The sequence below is a fragment of the Bombina bombina genome, chromosome 4 (assembly GCF_027579735.1).
Source record: "Bombina bombina isolate aBomBom1 chromosome 4, aBomBom1.pri, whole genome shotgun sequence".
NCBI lineage: Eukaryota > Metazoa > Chordata > Amphibia > Anura > Bombinatoridae > Bombina > Bombina bombina.
The window spans coordinates 234,113,460-234,133,876 of NC_069502.1; the positions used below are offsets into that span (position 1 = coordinate 234,113,460).

The 20,417-nt window shown below is 42.2% G+C and overlaps 1 protein-coding gene across 9 annotated transcripts in view; it reads left to right on the forward strand.

Moving 5' to 3' along the window:
* TRIP12 (thyroid hormone receptor interactor 12) overlaps positions 1–20,417 on the forward strand; it is a 1,052,161-nt gene that overhangs the window by 961,908 nt on the left and 69,836 nt on the right. The window lies entirely within an intron of this gene.

The following is a 20,417-nucleotide window of genomic DNA, read 5'->3' on the forward strand; positions in this document are numbered from 1 at the left end:
TTTTTTAGTGCTTTTCTGTGCAGCTAAAAATACTGACAGAGACATTCAGCTTCCCTCTGCATGATCCAGGACATCTCTGGAGGGCTCAAAAGGCTTCAAAGTCATTTTTGAGGGAGGTAAAAAGCCACAGTAGAGCTGTGGCAGTTGTTGTGACTGTTTGAAGAAAAAAACGTTTTTGTCTTTTATTATTCAGTTTTGGGTATTAAGGGGTTAATCATCCATTTGCAAGTGGGTGCAATGCTCTGCTAACTTGTTACATACACTGTAAAAATGTTGTTAGTGTAACTGCCTTTTTTCACTGTTATTTCAAATTTTGACAATTTGTGTTTCTTAAAGGTGCAGTAACGTTTTTTATATTGCTTGTAAACTTGTTTAAAGTGTTTTCCAAGCTTGCTAGTCTCATTGCTAGTCTGTTTAAACATGTCTGACACAGAGGAAACTACTTGTTCATTATGTTTGAAAGCCATGGTGGAGCCCCATAGGAGAATGTGTACTAAATGTATTGATTTCACCTTAAACAGTAAAGATCAGTCTATAACTATAAAAGAAATATCACCAGAAGATTTGGACGAGGGGGAAGTTATGCCGACTAACTCTCCCCACGTGTCAGACCCTTCGCCTCCCGCTCAGGGGATGCACGCTAATATGGCGCCAATTACATCAGGGACGCCCATAGCGATTACCTTGCAGGACATGGCTGCAATCATGAATAATACCCTGTCAGAGGTATTATCCAGGTTGCCTGAATTAAGAGGCAAGCACGATTGCTCTGGGGTTAGGAGAAATACAGAGCGCGCAGATGCTGTAAGGGCCATGTCTGATACTGCGTCACAATATGCAGATCAAGAGGACAGAGAGCTTCAGTCTGTGGGTGACATCTCTGATTCGGGGAAACCTGATTCAGAGATTTCTAATTTTAAATTTAAGCTTGAGAACCTCCGTGTGTTGCTTGGGGAGGTATTAGCTGCTCTGAATGACTGTAACACAGTTGCAGTACCAGAGAAATTGTGTAGGCTGGATAAATACTATGCGGTACCGGTGTGTACTGATGTTTTTCCTATACCTAAAAGCTTACAGAAATTATTAGCAAGGAGTGAGATAGACCGGGGGTGCCTTTTTCCCCACCTCCTATATTTAGAATTTTTTTTCCAATAGACGCCACTACACGGGACTTATGGCAGACGGTCCCTAAGTTGGAGGGAGCAGTTTCTACTTTAGCAAAGCGTACTACTATCCCGGTTGAGGACAGTTGTGCTTTTTCAGATCCAATGGGTAAAAAATTGGAGGGTTACCTTAAGAAAATGTTTATTCAACAAGGTTTTATTTTACAGCCCCTTGCATGCATTGCGCCTGTCACGGCCGCGGCGGCATTCTGGTTGAGGCCCTGGAAGAGGCCATCCATACAGCTCCATTGACTGAAATTGACAAGCTTAGAACACTTAAGCTAGCTAACTCATTTGTTTCTGATGCTATTGTTCATTTGACTAAACTAACGGCTAAGAATTCCGGATTCGCCATCCAAGCGCGTAGGGCGCTATGGCTTAAATCCTGGTCAGCTGACGTGACTTCGAAGTCTAAATTACTCAACATTCCTTTCAAGGGGCAGACCTTATTCGGGCCTGGTTTGAAGGAAATTATTGCTGACATTACTGGAGGTAAGGGTCACACCCTTCCTCAGGACAGGGCCAAAGCAAAGGCCAAACAGTCTAATTTCTCCAACATAGGTGTGTCCGGTCCACGGCGTCATCCTTACTTGTGGGATATTCTCCTCCCCAACAGGAAATGGCAAAGAGCCCAGCAAAGCTGGTCACATGATCCCTCCTAGGCTCCGCCTTCCCCAGTCATTCTCTTTGCCGTTGTACAGGCAACATCTCCACGGAGATGGCTTAGAGTTTTTTAGTGTTTAACTGTAGTTTTTATTATTCAATCAAGAGTTTGTTATTTTAAAATAGTGCTGGTATGTACTATTTACTCTGAAACAGAAAAGAGATGAAGATTTCTGTTTGTAAGAGGAAAATGATTTTAGCAACCGTTACTAAAATCGATGGCTGTTTCCACACAGGACTGTTGAGAGGAATTAACTTCAGTTGGGGGAAACAGTGAGCAGACTTTTGCTGCTTGAGGTATGACACATTTCTAACAAGACTTGGTAATGCTGGAAGCTGTCATTTTCCCTATGGGATCCGGTAAGCCATTTTTTATTACATAAAGAAAAAAAGGGCTTCACAAGGGCTTTTAAGACTGTAGACATTTTCTGGGCTAAAACGATTTATATATAAGCATATTTTATACCCCATAGCCTTGAGGAATTATTTTAATCTTGGGAACTATGTAAAATAACCGGCAGGCACTGTATTGGACACCTTATTCTCTAGGGGCTTTCCCTAATCATAGACAGAGTCTCATTTTCGCGCCTCTATTGCGCACTTGTTTTTGGGAAGCATGACATGCAGATGCATGTGTGAGGAGCTCTGATACATAGAAAAGACTTTCTGAAGGCGTCATTTGGTATCGTATTCCCCTTTGGGCTTGGTTGGGTCTCAGCAAAGCAGATACCAGGGACTGTAAAGGGGTTAAATATAAAAACGGCTCCGGTTCCGTTATTTTAAGGGTTAAAGTTTCCAAATTTGGTGTGCAATACTCTTAAGGCTTTAAGACACTGGTGAAATTTTGGTGAATTTTGAACAATTCCTTCATACTTTTTCACATTTGCAGTAATAAAGTGTGTTCAGTTTAAAATTTAAAGTGACAGTAACGGTTTTATTTTAAAACGTTTTTTGTACTTTGTTATCAAGTTTATGCCTGTTTAACATGTCTGAACTACCAGATAGACTGTGTTCTGTATGTGGGGAAGCCAAGGTTCCTTCTCATTTAAATAGATGTGATTTATGTGACAGAAAATTTAGAGAAAATGATGCCCAAGATGATTCCTCAAGTGAGGGGAGTAAGCATGGTACTGCATCATCCCCTCCTTCGTCTACACCAGTCTTGCCCACTCAGGAGGCCCCTAGTACATCTAGTGCGCCAATACTCCTTACTATGCAACAATTAACGGCTGTAATGGATAATTCTATCAAAAACATTTTAGCCAAAATGCCCACTTATCAGCGAAAGCGCGACTGCTCTGTTTTAGAAAATACTGAAGAGCATGAGGACGCTGATGATATTGGTTCTGAAGTGCCCCTACACCAGTCTGAGGGGGCCAGGGAGGTTTTGTCTGAGGGAGAAATTTCAGATTCAGGGAAAATTTCTCAACAAGCTGAACCTGATGTGATTACATTTAAATTTAAATTGGAACATCTCCGCGCTCTGCTTAAGGAGGTGTTATCTACTCTGGATGATTGTGAGAATTTGGTCATTCCAGAGAAATTATGTAAAATGGACAAGTTCCTAGAGGTCCCGGGGCCCCCCGAAGCTTTTCCTATACCCAAGCGGGTGGCGGACATTGTAAATAAAGAATGGGAAAGGCCCGGTATACCTTTCGTCCCTCCCCCCATATTTAAAAAATTGTTTCCTATGGTCGACCCCAGAAAGGACTTATGGCAGACAGTCCCCAAGGTCGAGGGGGCGGTTTCTACTCTAAACAAACGCACCACTATACCCATAGAAGATAGTTGTGCTTTCAAAGATCCTATGGATAAAAAATTAGAAGGTTTGCTTAAAAAGATGTTTGTTCAGCAAGGTTACCTTCTACAACCAATTTCATGCATTGTTCCTGTCACTACAGCAGCATGTTTCTGGTTCGATGAACTAGAAAAGGCGCTCAATAATAATTCTTCTTCTTATGAGGAGATTATGGACAGATTTCATGCTCTCAAATTGGCTAATTCTTTCACCCTAGACGCCACTTTGCAATTGGCTAGGTTAGCGGCGAAAAATTCTGGTTTTGCTATTGTGGCGCGAAGAGCGCTTTGGCTAAAATCTTGGTCAGCGGATGCGTCTTCCAAGAACAAATTGCTTAACATTCCTTTCAAGGGGAAAACGCTGTTTGGCCCTGACTTGAAAGAGATTATCTCTGATATCACTGGGGGCAAGGGCCACGCCCTTCCTCAGGATAGGTCTTTCAAAGCCAAAAATAAACCTAATTTTCGTCCCTTTCGCAGAAACGGACCAGCCCCAAGTGCTACTTCCTCTAAGCAAGAGGGTAATACTTCTCAAGCCAAGCCAGCCTGGAGGCCAATGCAGGGCTGGAACAAAGGAAAGCAGGCCAAGAAACCTGCCACTGCTACCAAGACAGCATGAGATGTTGGCCCCCGATCCGGGACCGGATCTGGTGGGGGGCAGACTCTCTCTCTTCGCTCAGGCTTGGGCAAGAGATGTTCTGGATCCTTGGGCACTAGAAATAGTCTCCCAAGGTTATCTTCTGGAATTCAAGGGGCTTCCCCCAAGGGGGAGGTTCCACAGGTCTCAATTGTCTTCAGACCACATAAAAAACAGGCATTCTTACATTGTGTAGAAGACCTGTTAAAAATGGGAGTGATTCATCCTGTTCCATTAGGAGAACAAGGGATGGGGTTCTACTCCAATCTGTTCGTAGTTCCCAAAAAAGAGGGAACATTCAGACCAATCTTAGATCTCAAGATCCTAAACAAGTTTCTCAAGGTTCCATCGTTCAAAATGGAAACCATTCGAACAATTCTTCCTTCCATCCAGGAAGGTCAATTCATGACCACGGTGGATTTAAAGGATGCGTATCTACATATTCCTATCCACAAGGAACATCATCGGTTCCTAAGGTTCGCATTCCTGGACAAGCATTACCAGTTTGTGGCACTTCCGTTCGGATTAGCCACTGCTCCAAGAATTTTCACAAAGGTACTAGGGTCCCTTCTAGCGGTGCTAAGACCAAGGGGCATTGCAGTAGTACCTTACTTGGACGACATTCTGATTCAAGCGTCGTCCCTTCCACAAGCAAAGGCTCACACGGACATTGTCCTGGCCTTTCTCAGATCTCACGGGTGGAAAGTGAACGTAGAAAAAAGTTCGCTATCTCCGTCAACAAGGGTTCCCTTCTTGGGAACAATAATAGACTCCTTAGAAATGAGGATTTTTCTGTCAGAGGCCAGAAAATCAAAACTTCTAAACTCTTGTCAAATACTTCATTCTGTTCCTCTTCCTTCCATAGCGCAGTGCATGGAAGTAATAGGTTTGATGGTAGCGGCAATGGACATAGTTCCTTTTGCGCGAATTCATCTAAGACCATTACAACTGTGCATGCTCAGTCAGTGGAATGGGGACTATACAGACTTGTCTCCGACGATACAAGTAGATCAGAGGACCAGAGATTCACTCCGTTGGTGGCTGTCCCTGGACAACCTGTCACAGGGGATGAGCTTCCGCAGACCAGAGTGGGTCATTGTCACGACCGACGCCAGTCTGGTGGGCTGGGGCGCGGTCTGGGGACCCCTGAAAGCTCAGGGTCTTTGGTCTCGGGAAGAATCTTTTCTCCCGATAAATATTCTGGAACTGAGAGCGATATTCAATGCTCTCAAGGCTTGGCCTCAGCTAGCAAAGGCCAAGTTCATACGGTTTCAATCAGACAACATGACGACTGTTGCGTACATCAACCATCAGGGGGGAACAAGGAGTTCCCTGGCGATGGAAGAAGTGACCAAAATCATTCAATGGGCGGAGACTCACTCCTGCCACTTGTCTGCAATCCACATCCCAGGAGTGGAAAATTGGGAAGCGGATTTTCTGAGTCGTCAGACATTTCATCCGGGGGAGTGGGAACTCCATCCGGAAATCTTTGCCCAAATTACTCAATTGTGGGGCATTCCAGACATGGATCTGATGGCCTCTCGTCAGAACTTCAAGGTTCCTTGCTACGGGTCCAGATCCAGGGATCCCAAGGCGACTCTAGTAGATGCACTAGTAGCACCTTGGACCTTCAAACTAGCTTATGTATTCCCGCCGTTTCCTCTCATCCCCAGGCTGGTAGCCAGGATCAATCAGGAGAGGGCATCGGTGATCTTGATAGCTCCTGCGTGGCCACGCAGGACTTGGTATGCAGACCTGGTGAATATGTCATCGGCTCCACCATGGAAGCTACCTTTGAGACGAGACCTTCTTGTTCAAGGTCCGTTCGAACATCCGAATCTGGTCTCACTCCAACTGACTGCTTGGAGATTGAACGCTTGATCTTATCAAAGCGAGGGTTCTCAGATTCTGTCATTGATACTCTTGTTCAGGCCAGAAAGCCTGTAACTAGAAAAATCTACCACAAAATATGGAAAAAATATATCTGTTGGTGTGAATCTAAAGGATTCCCTTGGGACAAGGTAAAAATTCCTAAGATTCTATCCTTTCTTCAAGAAGGTTTGGAGAAAGGATTATCTGCAAGTTCTTTGAAGGGACAGATTTCTGCCTTGTCTGTGTTACTTCACAAAAAGCTGGCAGCTGTGCCAGATGTTCAAGCCTTTGTTCAGGCTCTGGTTAGAATCAAGCCTGTTTACAAACCTTTGACTCCTCCTTGGAGTCTCAATTTAGTTCTTTCAGTTCTTCAGGGGGTTCCGTTTGAACCCTTACATTCCGTTGATATTAAGTTATTATCTTGGAAAGTTTTGTTTCTGGTTGCAATTTCTTCTGCTAGAAGAGTTTCGGAATTATCTGCTCTGCAGTGTTCTCCCCCTTATCTGGTGTTCCATGCAGATAAGGTGGTTTTACGTACTAAACCTGGTTTTCTTCCGAAAGTTGTTTCTAACAAAAACATTAACCAGGAGATAGTAGTGCCTTCTTTGTGTCCGAATCCAGTTTCAAAGAAGGAACGTTTGTTGCACAATTTGGATTTAGTTCGTGCTCTAAAATTCTATTTAGATGCTACAAAGGATTTTAGACAAACATCTTCTTTGTTTGTTGTTTATTCTGGTAAAAGGAGAGGTCAAAAAGCAACTTCTACCTCTCTCTCTTTTTGGATTAAAAGCATCATCAGATTGGCTTACGAGACTGCCGGACGGCAGCCTCCTGAAAGAATCACAGCTCATTCCACTAGGGCTGTGGCTTCCACATGGGCCTTCAAGAACGAGGCTTCTGTTGATCAGATATGTAAGGCAGCGACTTGGTCTTCACTGCACACTTTTACTAAATTTTACAAATTTGATACTTTTGCTTCTTCTGAGGCTATTTTTGGGAGAAAGGTTTTGCAAGCCGTGGTGCCTTCCATCTAGGTGACCTGATTTGCTCCCTCCCTTCATCCGTGTCCTAAAGCTTTGGTATTGGTTCCCACAAGTAAGGATGACGCCGTGGACCGGACACACCTATGTTGGAGAAAACAGAATTTATGTTTACCTGTTAAATTACTTTCTCCAACGGTGTGTCCGGTCCACGGCCCGCCCTGGTTTTTTAATCAGGTCTGATAATTTATTTTCTTTAACTACAGTCACCACGGTATCATATGATTTCTCCTATGCAAATATTCCTCCTTTACGTCGGTCGAATGACTGGGGAAGGCGGAGCCTAGGAGGGATCATGTGACCAGCTTTGCTGGGCTCTTTGCCATTTCCTGTTGGGGAGGACAATATCCCACAAGTAAGGATGACGCCGTGGACCGGACACACCGTTGGAGAAAGTAATTTATCAGGTAAACATAAATTCTGTTTTTCGTGCCTTTCGAAATTTCAATGCAGGTGCAGCATCAACTTCCTCCGCTTCAAAACAAGAGGGAACTTTTGCTCAATCTAAGCAGGCCTGGAAACCTAACCAGTCCTGGAACAAAGACAAGCAGGCCAGAAAGCCTGCTGCTGCCTCTAAGACAGCATGAAGGAACGGCCCCCTATCCGGCGACGGATCTAGTAGGGGGCAGACTTTCTCTCTTCGCCCAGGCGTGGGCAAGAGATGTTCAGGATCCCTGGGCGTTGGAGATCATATCTCAGGGATATCTTCTGGACTTCAAAGCTTCCCCTCCACAAGGGAGATTTCATCTTTCAAAGCTATCTGCAAATCAGATAAAGAAAGAGGCATTCCTACGCTGTGTGCAAGACCTCCTAGTTATGGGAGTTATCCATCCAGTTCCGCGGACGGAACATGGACAGGGTTTTTATTCAAATCTGTTTGTGGTTCCCAAAAAAGAGGGAACCTTCAGACCAATTTTGGATCTAAAGATCTTAAACAAATTCCTCAGAGTTCCATCTTTCAAAATGAAAACTATTCGGACCATCCTACCCATGATCCAAGAAGGTCAGTACATGACCACAGTGGCTTAAAGGATGCCTACCTTCACATACCGATTCACAAAGATCATCATCGGTTTCTAAGGTTTGCCTTTCTAGACAGGCATTACCAATTTGTAGCTCTTCCCTTCGGGTTGGCTACAGCCCCGAGAATCTTTACAAAGGTTCTGGGCTCACTTCTGGCGGTTCTAAGACCGCGAGGCATAGCGGTGGCTCCGTATCTAGACGACATCCTGATACAGGCGTCAAGCTTTCAAGTTGCCAAGTCTCATACAGAGATAGTTCTGGCATTTCTGAGGTCGCACGGGTGTAAAGTGAACGAGGAAAAGAGTTCTCTATCCCCACTCACAAGAGTCTCCTTCTTAGGGACTCTTATAGATTCTGTAGAAATGAAAATTTACCTGACGGAGTCCAGGTTATCAAAACTTCTAAATGCTTGCCGTGTTCTTCACTCCATTCCGCGCCCTTCGGTAGCTCAGTGTATGGAGGTAATCGGCTTAATGGTAGCGGCAATGGACATAGTGCCATTTGCGCGCCTTCATCTCAGACCGCTGCAATTATGCATGCTGAGTCTGGAATGGGGATTACACAGATTTGTCCCCTCTGCTAAATCAAGAGACCAGAGATTCTCTTCTCTGGTGGTTGTCTCGGGTACACCTGTCCAAGGGTATGACCTTTCGCTGGCCAGATTGGACAATTGTAACAACAGATGCCAGCCTTCTAGGTTGGGGTGCAGTCTGGAATTCCTTGAAGGCACAGGGATCGTGGACTCAGGAGGAGAAACTCCTTCCAATAAATATTCTGGAGTTAAGAGCGATATTCAATGCTCTTCTGGCTTGGCCTCAGTTAGCAACACTGAGGTTCATCAGATTTCAGTCGGACAACATCACGACTGTGGCTTACATCAACCATCAAGGGGAAACCAGGAGTTCCCTAGCGATGTTAGAAGTCTCAAAGATAATTAGCTGGGCAGAGTACCACTCTTGCCACCTTTCAGCAATCCATATCCCAGGCGTGGAGAACTGGGAGGCGGATTTTCTAAGTCGTCAGACTTTCCATCTGGGGGAGTGGGAACTCCATCTGGAGGTGTTTGCTCAGTTGATTCATCGTTGGGGCAAACCAGAGTTGGATCTCATGGCGTCTCGCCAGAACGCCAAGCTTCCTTGTTACGGATCCAGGTCCAGGGACCCAGAAGCGACGCTGATAGATGCGCTAGCAGCGCCTTGGTTCTTCAACCTGGCTTATGTGTTTCCACCGTTTCCTCTGCTCCCTCGACTGATTGCCAAAATCAAACAGGAGAGAGCATCAGTGATTCTGATAGCACCTGCGTGGCCACGCAGGACTTGGTATGCAGACCTAGTGGACATGTCATCCTTTCCACCATGGACTCTGCCTCTAAGACAGGACCTTCTGATACAAGGTCCTTTCAATCATCCAAATCTAATTTCTCTGAGACTGACTGCATGGAGATTGAACGCTTGATTCTATCAAAGCGTGGCTTCTCCGAGTCAGTCATTGATACTTTAATACAGGCACGAAAGCCTGTTACCAGGAAAATCTACCACAAGATATGGAGTAAATATCTTTATTGGTGTGAATCCAAGACTTACTCATGGAGTAAAGTTAGGATTACTAGAATATTGTCTTTTCTCCAAGAGGGCTTGGACAAAGGATTATCAGCTAGTTCCTTAAAGGGACAGATTTCTGCTCTGTCTATTCTTTTGCACAAGCGTCTGGCAGAGGTTCCAGACGCCCAGGCATTTTGCCAGGCTTTGGTTAGATTTAAGCCTGTGTTTAAACCTGTTGCTCCCCCGTGGAGCTTAAACTTGGTTCTTAAGGTTCTTCAAGGAGTTCCGTTTGAACCCCTTCATTCCATTGATATTAAACTTTTATCTTGGAAAGTTCTGTTTTTGATGGCTATTTCCTCGGCTCGGAGGGTCTCTGAGCTATCTGCCTTACAATGTGATTCTCCCTATCTGATTTTTCATGCAGATAAGGTAGTTCTGCGTACCAAACCTGGGTTTTTACCTAAGGTGGTTTCTAACAAGAATATCAATCAAGAGATTGTTGTTCCATCGTTGTGTCCTAATCCTTCTTCAAAGAAGGAACGTCTTTTACATCATCTGGACGTAGTCCGTGCCTTGAAGTTTTACTTACAAGCTACTAAGGATTTTCGTCAAACATCTTTCCTGTTTGTCGTTTACTCTGGACAGAGGAGAGGTCAAAAATCTTCGGCAACCTCTCTTTGCTTTTGGCTTCGGAGCGTAATAAGCCTAGCCTATGAGACTGCTGGACAGCAGCCCCCTGAAAGGATTACAGCTCATTCTACTAGAGCTGTGGCTTCCACCTGGGCCTTCAAAAATGAGGCCTCTGTTGAACAGATTTGCTAGGCTGCGACTTGGTCTTTGCTTCACACTTTTTCAAAATTTTACAAATTTGATACTTTTGCTTCTTCGGAGGCTGTGTTTGGGAGAAAGGTTCTTCAGGCAGTGGTTCCTTCCGCTTAATCCTGCCTTGTCCCTCCCATCATCCGTGTACTTTAGCTTTGGTATTGGTATCCCACAAGTAATGGATGATCCGTGGACTGGATACACTTAACAAGAGAAAACATAATTTATGCTTACCTGATAAATTTATTTCTCTTGTAGTGTATCCAGTCCACGGCCCGCCCTGTCCTTTTAAGGCAGGTCTAAATTTTAATTAAACTACAGTCACCACTGCACCCTATGGTTTCTCCTTTCTCTGTTTGTTTTCGGTCGAATGACTGGATATGACAGTTAGGGGAGGAGCTATATAGCAGCTCTGCTGTGGGTGATCCTCTTGCAACTTCCTGTTGGGAAGAAGAATATCCCACAAGTAATGGATGATCCGTGGACTGGATACACTACAAGAGAAATAAATTTATCAGGTAAGCATAAATTATGTTTTTTGCTTAGGCCTTGTGTTATTCCTTCTATAATTTGTGATCTTTGCTAATTATAACTGTGACTATTACCTATAAATTGGATACTTCTAGCTTGTCAGGCCATTTGTAGTTTGCAATATGTGTGTATTTAAAAAAAAATAAAAAAATTAAAGTGTGTTAGAGGAGTTATACGCAGAGTTAGACAAAGGTATTGACAACTTATAAGCAAGCACTTTATTTTCTAATCTCCTTTAATTTCCTCTGACAGTTAAACATTCTATACTTTCTCCCTTCACCTTATCCTCCATTCTAGTCACAGCCCCTCCTTTCACTAACACCACTCAGACTATTCTATCCTCTTCCCTCTATCTTATCACTCAGCCAGCCATGCTCCACTGATACTAAGCTTAGATTCTCGCATAAGACACAATCACATCATCTTTCTCGTACCAGCTTTCTTCTCCTTGAAGCTGGGGATGTCTCACCTAACCCAGGCCCTCCCTCTTCCTTTTTTTGTTCATTACCATGACTGACACCTCCAAAACCTTGCTCAATCTCATTAAATGCACTTCTGTTAATAACCTGTAATTCTCTTGTGCCCTTTGGAACCCATGCTCTGTGTGTAAAAAGCTCACTTCTATACACAACCTATTAATTTCACGATCACTTAAAGGGACACTGAACCCACATTTTTTTCTTTCATGAATCAGATAGATAGATAGATGAATCAAATGCCATTTCTTTCATGTAATTAGCAAGAGTCCATGAGCTAGTGACGTATGGGATATACATTCCTACCAGGAGGGGCAAAGTTTCCCAAACCTCAAAATGCCTATAAATACACCCCTCACCACACCCACAATTCAGTTTTTACAAACTTTGCCTCCTATGGAGGTGGTGAAGTAAGTTTGTGCTAGATTCTACGTTGATATGCGCTCCGCAGCAAGTTGGAGCCCGGTTTTCCTCTCAGCGTGCAGTGAATGTCAGAGGGATGTGAGGAGAGTATTGCCTATTTGAATGCAGTGATCTCCTTCTACGGGGTCTATTTCATAGGTTCTCTGTTATCGGTCGTAGAGATTCATCTCTTACCTCCCTTTTCAGATCGACGATATACTCTTATTTATATACCATTACCTCTGCTGATTTTCGTTTCAGTACTGGTTTGGCTTTCTACAAACATGTAGATGAGTGTCCTGGGGTAAGTAAATCTTATTTTCTGTGACACTCTAAGCTATGGTTGGGCACTTTATTTATAAAGTTCTAAATATATGTATTCAAACATTTATTTGCCTTGACTCAGGATGTTCAACATTCCTTATTTTCAGACAGTCAGTTTCATATTTGGGATAATGCATTTGAATCAATTTTTTTCTTACCTTAAAATTTGACTCTTTTTTCCCTGTGGGCTGTTAGGCTCGCGGGGGCTGAAAATGCTTCATTTTATTGCGTCATTCTTGGCGCGGACTTTTTTGGAGCAAAAAATCTTTTCAGTTTCCGGCATCATACGTGTCGCCGGAAGTTGCGTCATTTTTTTACGTCCTTTTGCGCCAAAAATGTCGGCGTTCCGGATGTGGCGTCATTTTTGCCGCCAAAAAGCATTTAGGCGCCAAATAATGTGGGCGTCTTATTTGGCGCCAAAAAATATGGGCGTTGCTTTTGTCTCCACATTATTTCAGTCTCATTTTTTCTTTGCTTCTGGTTACTAGAAGCTTGTTTATTGGCATTTTTTCCCATTCCTGAAACTGTCATTTAAGGAATTTGATCAATTTTGCTTTATATGTTGTTTTTTCTCTTACATATTGCAAGATGTCTCACGTTGCATCTGAGTCAGAAGATACTTCAGGAAAATCGCTGTCTAGTGCTGGAACTACCAAAGCTAAGTGTATCTGCTGTAAACTTTTGGTAGCTATTCCTCCGGCTGTTGTTTGTATTAATTGTCATGACAAACTTGTTAAAGCAGATAATATTTCCTTTTGTAATGTACCATTGCCTGTTGCAGTTCCTTCAACATCTAAGGTGCAGAATGTTCCTGATAACATAAGAGATTTTGTTTCTGAATCCATCAAGAAGGCTATGTCTGTTATTTCTCCTTCTAGTAAACATAAAAAAAACTTTTAAAACTTCTCTCTCTACAGATGAATTTTTAAATGAACATCATCATTCTGATTCTGATGACTCTTCTGGTTCAGAGGATTCTGTCTCAGAGATTGATGCTGATAAATCTTCATATTTATTTAAAATGGAATTTATTCGTTCTTTACTTAAAGAAGTACTAATTGCTTTAGAAATAGAGGATTCTGGTCCTCTTGATACTAATTCTAAACGTTTAGATAAGGTATTTAAATCTCCTGTGGTTATTCCAGAAGTTTTTCCTGTTCCTAATGCTATTTCTGAAGTAATTTCCAGAGAATGGGATAAATTGGGTAATTCATTTACTCCTTCTAAACGTTTTAAGCAATTATATCCTGTGCCGTCTGACAGATTAGAATTTTGGGACAAAATCCCTAAAGTCGATGGGGCTATTTCTACCCTTGCTAAACGTACTACTATTCCTACGTCGGATGGTACTTCGTTTAAAGATCCTTTAGATAGGAAAATTGAATCCTTTCTAAGAAAAGCTTATCTGTGTTCAGGTAATCTTCTTAGACCTGCTATATCATTGGCTGATGTTGCTGCAGCTTCAACTTTTTGGTTGGAGACTTTAGCGCAATAAGTAACAGATCATGATTCTCATAATATTATTATTCTTCTTCAGCATGCTAATAATTTTATCTGTGATGCCATCTTTGATATTATCAGAGTTGATGTCAGGTTTATGTCTCTAGCTATTCTAGCTAGAAGAGCTTTATGGCTTAAAACTTGGAATGCTGATATGGCTTCTAAATCAACTCTACTTTCCATTTCTTTCCAGGGTAACAAATTATTTGGTTCTCAGTTGGATTCTATTATCTCAACTGTTACTGGTGGGAAAGGAACTTTTTTACCACAGGATAAAAAATCTAAGGGTAAAAACAGGGCTAATAATCGTTTTCGTTCCTTTCGTTTCAACAAAGAACAAAAGCCTGATCCTTCATCCTCAGGAGCAGTTTCAGTTTGGAAACCATCTCCAGTCTGGAATAAATCCAAGCCTTCTAGAAAGGCAAAGCCTGCTTCTAAGTCCACATGAAGGTGCGGCCCTCATTCCAGCTCAGCTGGTAGGGGGCAGGTTACGTTTTTTCAAAGAAATTTGGATCAATTCTGTTCACAATCTTTGGATTCAGAACATTGTTTCAGAAGGGTACAGAATTGGTTTCAAGATGAGACCTCCTGCGAAGAGATTTTTTCTTTCCCGTGTCCCAGTAAATCCAGTGAAAGCTCAAGCATTTCTGAATTGTGTTTCAGATCTAGAGTTGGCTGGAGTAATTATGCCAGTTCCAGTTCTGGAACAGGGGATGGGATTTTATTCAAATCTCTTCATTGTACCAAAGAAGGAGAATTCCTTCAGACCAGTTCTGGATCTAAAAATATTGAATCGTTATGTAAGGATACCAACATTCAAAATGGTAACTGTAAGGACTATCTTGCCTTTTGTTCAGCAAGGGCATTATATGTCCACAATAGATTTACAGGATGCATATCTGCATATTCCGATTCATCCAGATCATTATCAGTTCCTGAGATTCTCTTTTCTGGACAAGCATTACCAGTTTGTGGTTCTGCCGTTTGGCCTAGCTACAGCTCCAAGAATTTTTACAAAGGTTCTCGGTGCCCTTCTGTCTGTAATCAGAGAACAGGGTATTGTGGTATTTCCTTATTTGGACGATATCTTGGTACTTGCTCAGTCTTTACATTTAGCAGAATCTCATACGAATCGACTTGTGTTGTTTCTTCAAGATCATGGTTGGAGGATCAATTCACCAAAAAGTTCATTGATTCCTCAGACAAGGGTAACCTTTCTGGGTTTCCAGATAGATTCAGTGTCCATGACTCTGTCTTTAACAGACAAGAGACGTCTAAAATTGATTTCGGCTTGTCGAAACCTTCAGTCACAATCATTCCCTTCGGTAGCCTTATGCATGGAAATTCTAGGTCTTATGACTGCTGCATCGGACGCGATCCCCTTTGCTCGTTTTCACATGCGACCTCTTCAGCTCTGTATGCTGAATCAATGGTGCAAGGATTACACAAAGATATCTCAATTAATATCTTTAAAACCGATTGTACGACACTCTCTAACGTGGTGGACAGATCACCATCGTTTGATTCAGGGGGCTTCTTTTGTGCTTCCGACCTGGACTGTAATTTCAACAGATGCAAGTCTCACAGGTTGGGGAGCTGTGTGGGGATCTCTGACAGCACAAGGAGTTTGGGAATCTCAGGAGGTGAGATTACCGTTCAATATTTTGGAACTCCGTGCATTTTTCAGAGCTCTTCAGTTTTGGCCTCTTCTGAAGAGAGAATCGTTCATTTGTTTTCAGACAGACAATGTCACTACTGTGGCATACATCAATCATCAAGGAGGGACTCACAGTCCTCTGGCTATGAAAGAAGTATCTCGAATTCTGGTTTGGGCGGAATCCAGCTCCTGTCTAATATCTGCGGTTCATATCCCAGGTATAGACAATTGGGAAGCGGATTATCTCAGTCGCCAAACGTTGCATCCGGGCGAATGGTCTCTTCACCCAGAGGTATTTCTTCAGATTGTTCAAATGTGGGAGCTTCCAGAAATAGATCTGATGGCGTCTCATCTAAACAAGAAACTTCCCAGGTATCTGTCCAGATCCCGGAATCCTCAGGCGGAAGCAGTGGATGCATTATCACTTCCTTGGAAGTATCATCCTGCTTATATCTTTCCGCCTCTAGTTCTTCTTCCAAGAGTAATCTCCAAGATTCTGAAGGAATGCTCGTTTGTTCTGCTGGTAGCTCCGGCATGGCCTCACAGGTTTTGGTATGCGGATCTTGTCCGGATGGCCTCTTGCCATCCGTGAACTCTTCCGCTACGACCAGACCTTCTGTCGCAAGGTCCTTTTTTCCATCAGGATCTCAAATCCTTAAATTTAAAGGTATGGAGATTGAACGCTTGATTCTTGGTCAAAGAGGTTTCTCTGACTCTGTGATTAATACTATGTTACAGGCTCGTAAATCTGTATCCAGAGAGATATATTATAGAGTCTGGAAGACTTATATTTCTTGGTGTCTTTCTCATCATTTTTCTTGGCATTCTTTTAGAATTCCTAGAATTTTACAGTTTCTTCAGGATGGTTTAGATAAAGGTTTATCCGCAAGTTCTTTGAAAGGACAAATCTCTGCTCTTTCTGTTCTTTTTCACAGAAAGATTGCTAATCTTCCTGATATTCATTGTTTTGTACAAGCTTTGGTTCGTATAAAACCTGTCATTAAGTCTATTTCTCCTCCTTGGAGTTTGAATTTGGTTCTGGGGGCTCTTCAAGCTCCTCCGTTTGAACCTATGCATTCATTGGACATTAAATTACTTTCTTGGAAAGTTTTGTTCCTTTTGGCAATCTCTTCTGCCAGAAGAGTTTCTGAATTATCTGCTCTTTCTTGTGAGTCTCCTTTTCTGATTTTTCATCAGGATAAGGCAGTGTTGCGAACTTCTTTTGAATTTTTACCTAAAGTTGTGAATTCTAACAACATTAGTAGAGAAATTGTGGTTCCTTCATTATGTCCTAATCCTAAGAATTCTAAGGAGAAATCATTGCATTCTTTGGATGTTGTTAGAGCTTTGAAATATTATGTTGAAGCTACTAAGTCTTTCCGAAAGACTTCTAGTTTATTTGTTATCTTTTCCGGTTCTAGAAAAGGCCAGAAAGCTTCTGCCATTTCTTTGGCATCTTGGTTGAAATCTTTAATTCATCTTGCCTATGTTGAGTCGGGTAAAACTCCGCCTCAAAGGATTACAGCTCATTCTACTAGGTCAGTTTCTACTTCCTGGGCGTTTAGGAATGAAGCTTCGATTGATCAGATTTGCAAAGCAGCAACTTGGTCCTCTTTGCATACTTTTACTAAATTCTACCATTTTGATGTATTTTCTTCTTCTGAAGCAGTTTTTGGTAGAAAAGTACTTCAGGCAGCGGTTTCAGTTTGAATCTTCTGCTTATGTTTTTCATTAAACTTTATTTTGGGTGTGGATTTTTTTCAGCAGGAATTGGCTGTCTTTATTTTATCCCTCCCTCTCTAGTGACTCTTGCGTGGAAAGATCCACATCTTGGGTAATCATTATCCCATACGTCACTAGCTCATGGACTCTTGCTAATTACATGAAAGAAAACATAATTTATGTAAGAACTTACCTGATAAATTCATTTCTTTCATATTAGCAAGAGTCCATGAGGCCCGCCCTTTTTTTGGGGTGGTTATGATTTTTGTATAAGGCACAATTATTCCAATTCCTTATTTTATATGCTTTCGCACTTTTTTATCACCCCACTTCTTGGCTATTCGTTAAACTGAATTGTGGGTGTGGTGAGGGGTGTATTTATAGGCATTTTGAGGTTTGGGAAACTTTGCCCCTTCTGGTAGGAATGTATATCCCATACGTCACTAGCTCATGGACTCTTGCTAATATGAAAGAAATGAATTTATCAGGTAAGTTCTTACATAAATTATGTTTTTAAGCAACTTTCTAATTTACTCCTATTATAACATTTTCTTCATTCTCTTGATATCTTTATTTGAAAAAGAAGGCAGCTAAGTTTTTTTGGTTCAGGACCATGGACAGCACTTTTTATTGAAGGATGAATTTATCCACCAATCAGCAAGGACAACCCAGGTTGTTCACCAAAAATAGGCCGGCATCTAATCTTTCATTCTTGCATTTCAAATAAAGATACTAAGAGAATGAAGAAAATTTGATAATAGGAGTAAATTAGAAAGTTGCTTAAAATTTCATGCTCTATCTGAATCACGAAAGAAAAAATGTGGGTTCAGTGTCTCTTTAACATTAGTCATATGCATTCAGAGGTTTCGGAAGAAGGTGGCCCTTTGTGCAGTTCGGCTGTTTTCTGAACCAAATTTATACTTGTGAAACCACAACACACTAAAATCTGGATTTGCACAGATTTTAGTGTGTTGCTGTTTCACAAGTATAAATAGCTGAACTGCACAACAGGCCACTGCATTCAACGGTATCCAAAACCTCTCAATGCACACATCTACTTAATATGTTAGTCCTCACAGAAACTTGGCTCTCCTCTAATAACACAACTTCTGTGGTTTGCACTTCAGTCACATTCCCAGGAGACCAATAAAGAAGGGGGGGTGGAGTAGGTGTCCTGTCTCCATACTGTACCTTCCACTGCAAACTTAAAGCTATATCAGCCTTTTCTCCCCTGTAGCATTCCGTGTTGCTGTTACCTATCGGCCTCCTCACCCAGCATCACAATTTTTTACCACTTTGAAGCCTGACCCATTATAAGTTCATCCTCCGATCATACAAGTCTGTCCTCAGCCTGGCCAAGCAACTCTTATTTCTCCTCCCTTGTTTCAGCTATAATACATCCAACCCCAGAAAGCTGTTTTTAACCTTTAACTCTTCTTCGTCTGCCTGCACCTCCACCCACTACCAAACGTAATAAAATCTGCTCATTTCACAACTTGTACGCTTGACCCTATTCCTTTACAACTTTTTCTCTGCTTCTTTATCCTCTGCCCTAACTCATCTCTTTAACCAGTCTTTCTTCACTGTAAGATTTCCTGATATGTTCTAGCATGCATCAATCACAAAATCCTAAAAAAAAAAGCCCTCTGTTGATCCCTTCTTACTATTGTCCAGTCTCCTTTCTTCTCTTTGCTTCCAAATTATTGGAATGTCTAGTCTTCAGTCGCCTAACTCAATTTCTCTCAACTAACTCCTTATTTGATCCCTACAATCTGGCTTCCACCCTAAACACAACACACTACTCCTTACTAAGTCTTCTGGATCTAACTGCTGGTTTCGACAAAATTGATCATCCTCTCCTTTTGCAAATTCTACATTCTTTTGGCATCTCAGGCACAGCCCTCTCCCGGTTTGCTTCCTATCTCTAACCACTCGTTTACGGTTTCCTTTGAAAGCATATTCTCTGATTCTTTGCCTCTCTCAGTAGGAGTACCACAAGGCTCTGTCTTGGGTCTCTTGCTTTTTTTCTACCTATGCATCCTACCTTGGAGAACTTATATAGTCCTTTTGCTTCCAGTACCACTTATATTCTGATGACACCCAAATCTATCTTTCCCCTCCTCATATCCCTCCCTCTTTACTCAACCAAATTACCAACTGTCTCTCTGCAAATTCCTCTTGGATGTCCTTGCACTACCTCTAACTCAATCTGTCTAAAACTGAGCTACTTCTTATCCCCCCCTCCCCCTAGATATCCAACACCTGACATTTCTCCTACAGTTGAATAATCTGTTCTCAACACCTTACCCAAGGTCTGCTCTCTTGGGGTCACACTTGACTCCTAACACACATTCACTCCACATATTCAAGCTCTTACCAAATCCTGCCATGCACACCTACATAACATTTCCAGAATTCAACCTTTCCTTACTCAAGAAACTACAAAAAATACTAATGCATTCCCTCATCTTGTCACTCATCGACTACTCCAATCTACTTCTTATTGGCCTTCCCAAACACTGTCTCTACTGCCTCCAATTTTGCATGAATGCTTCAGCTGGACTCATCCACCTAAATCGCCAATCTACATCAGCTGCTCCACTCTGCAATTTTAAACATTGTCTCCCCTTACACTTTAGAATACAATTCAAAGTATTAACCCTAACCTATAAAGCACTCAAGAGCATCACTCCAAACTGTATCTCCTCTCTAATCTCCAAATACTCCCTGAGCCGCCTCCTTCGATCAACCTCTGACGTCTCTACACTCCTACTATCTCTATGTATCTCTTTCACATCAGATTACTCACGTGTTGCTCCTGTCCTCTGGAACTCTCTACCTGCTCATCAGACTTTCTCCAACTTTGTATAGCTTTAAACGCTTTTTGAAAACCCCCCTATTCAGAGAGGCTTTTTCTTTTACAAGATATGACGAGTCCACGGATTTCATCCTTACTTATGGGATTACGCCTCCTGGTCAGCAGGAGGAGGCAAAGAGTACCACAGCAGAGCTGTATATATTTAGCTCCTCCCTTCCCTCCCACCCCAGTCATTCTCTTTGCCTGTGTTAGTGATAGGAAGAGGTAAAGTGAGGTGTTAGTTTAGATTCTTCAATCAAGAGTTTATTATTTTTAAATGGTACCGGTGTGTACTATTTTGCTCAAGGGTAAAGCAAGGGGAGCTGTACAGATTCAAATATGATCGTTTCTGTGACTCCCAGACTGTGTGCTGCCCTGCTGAATATGGTC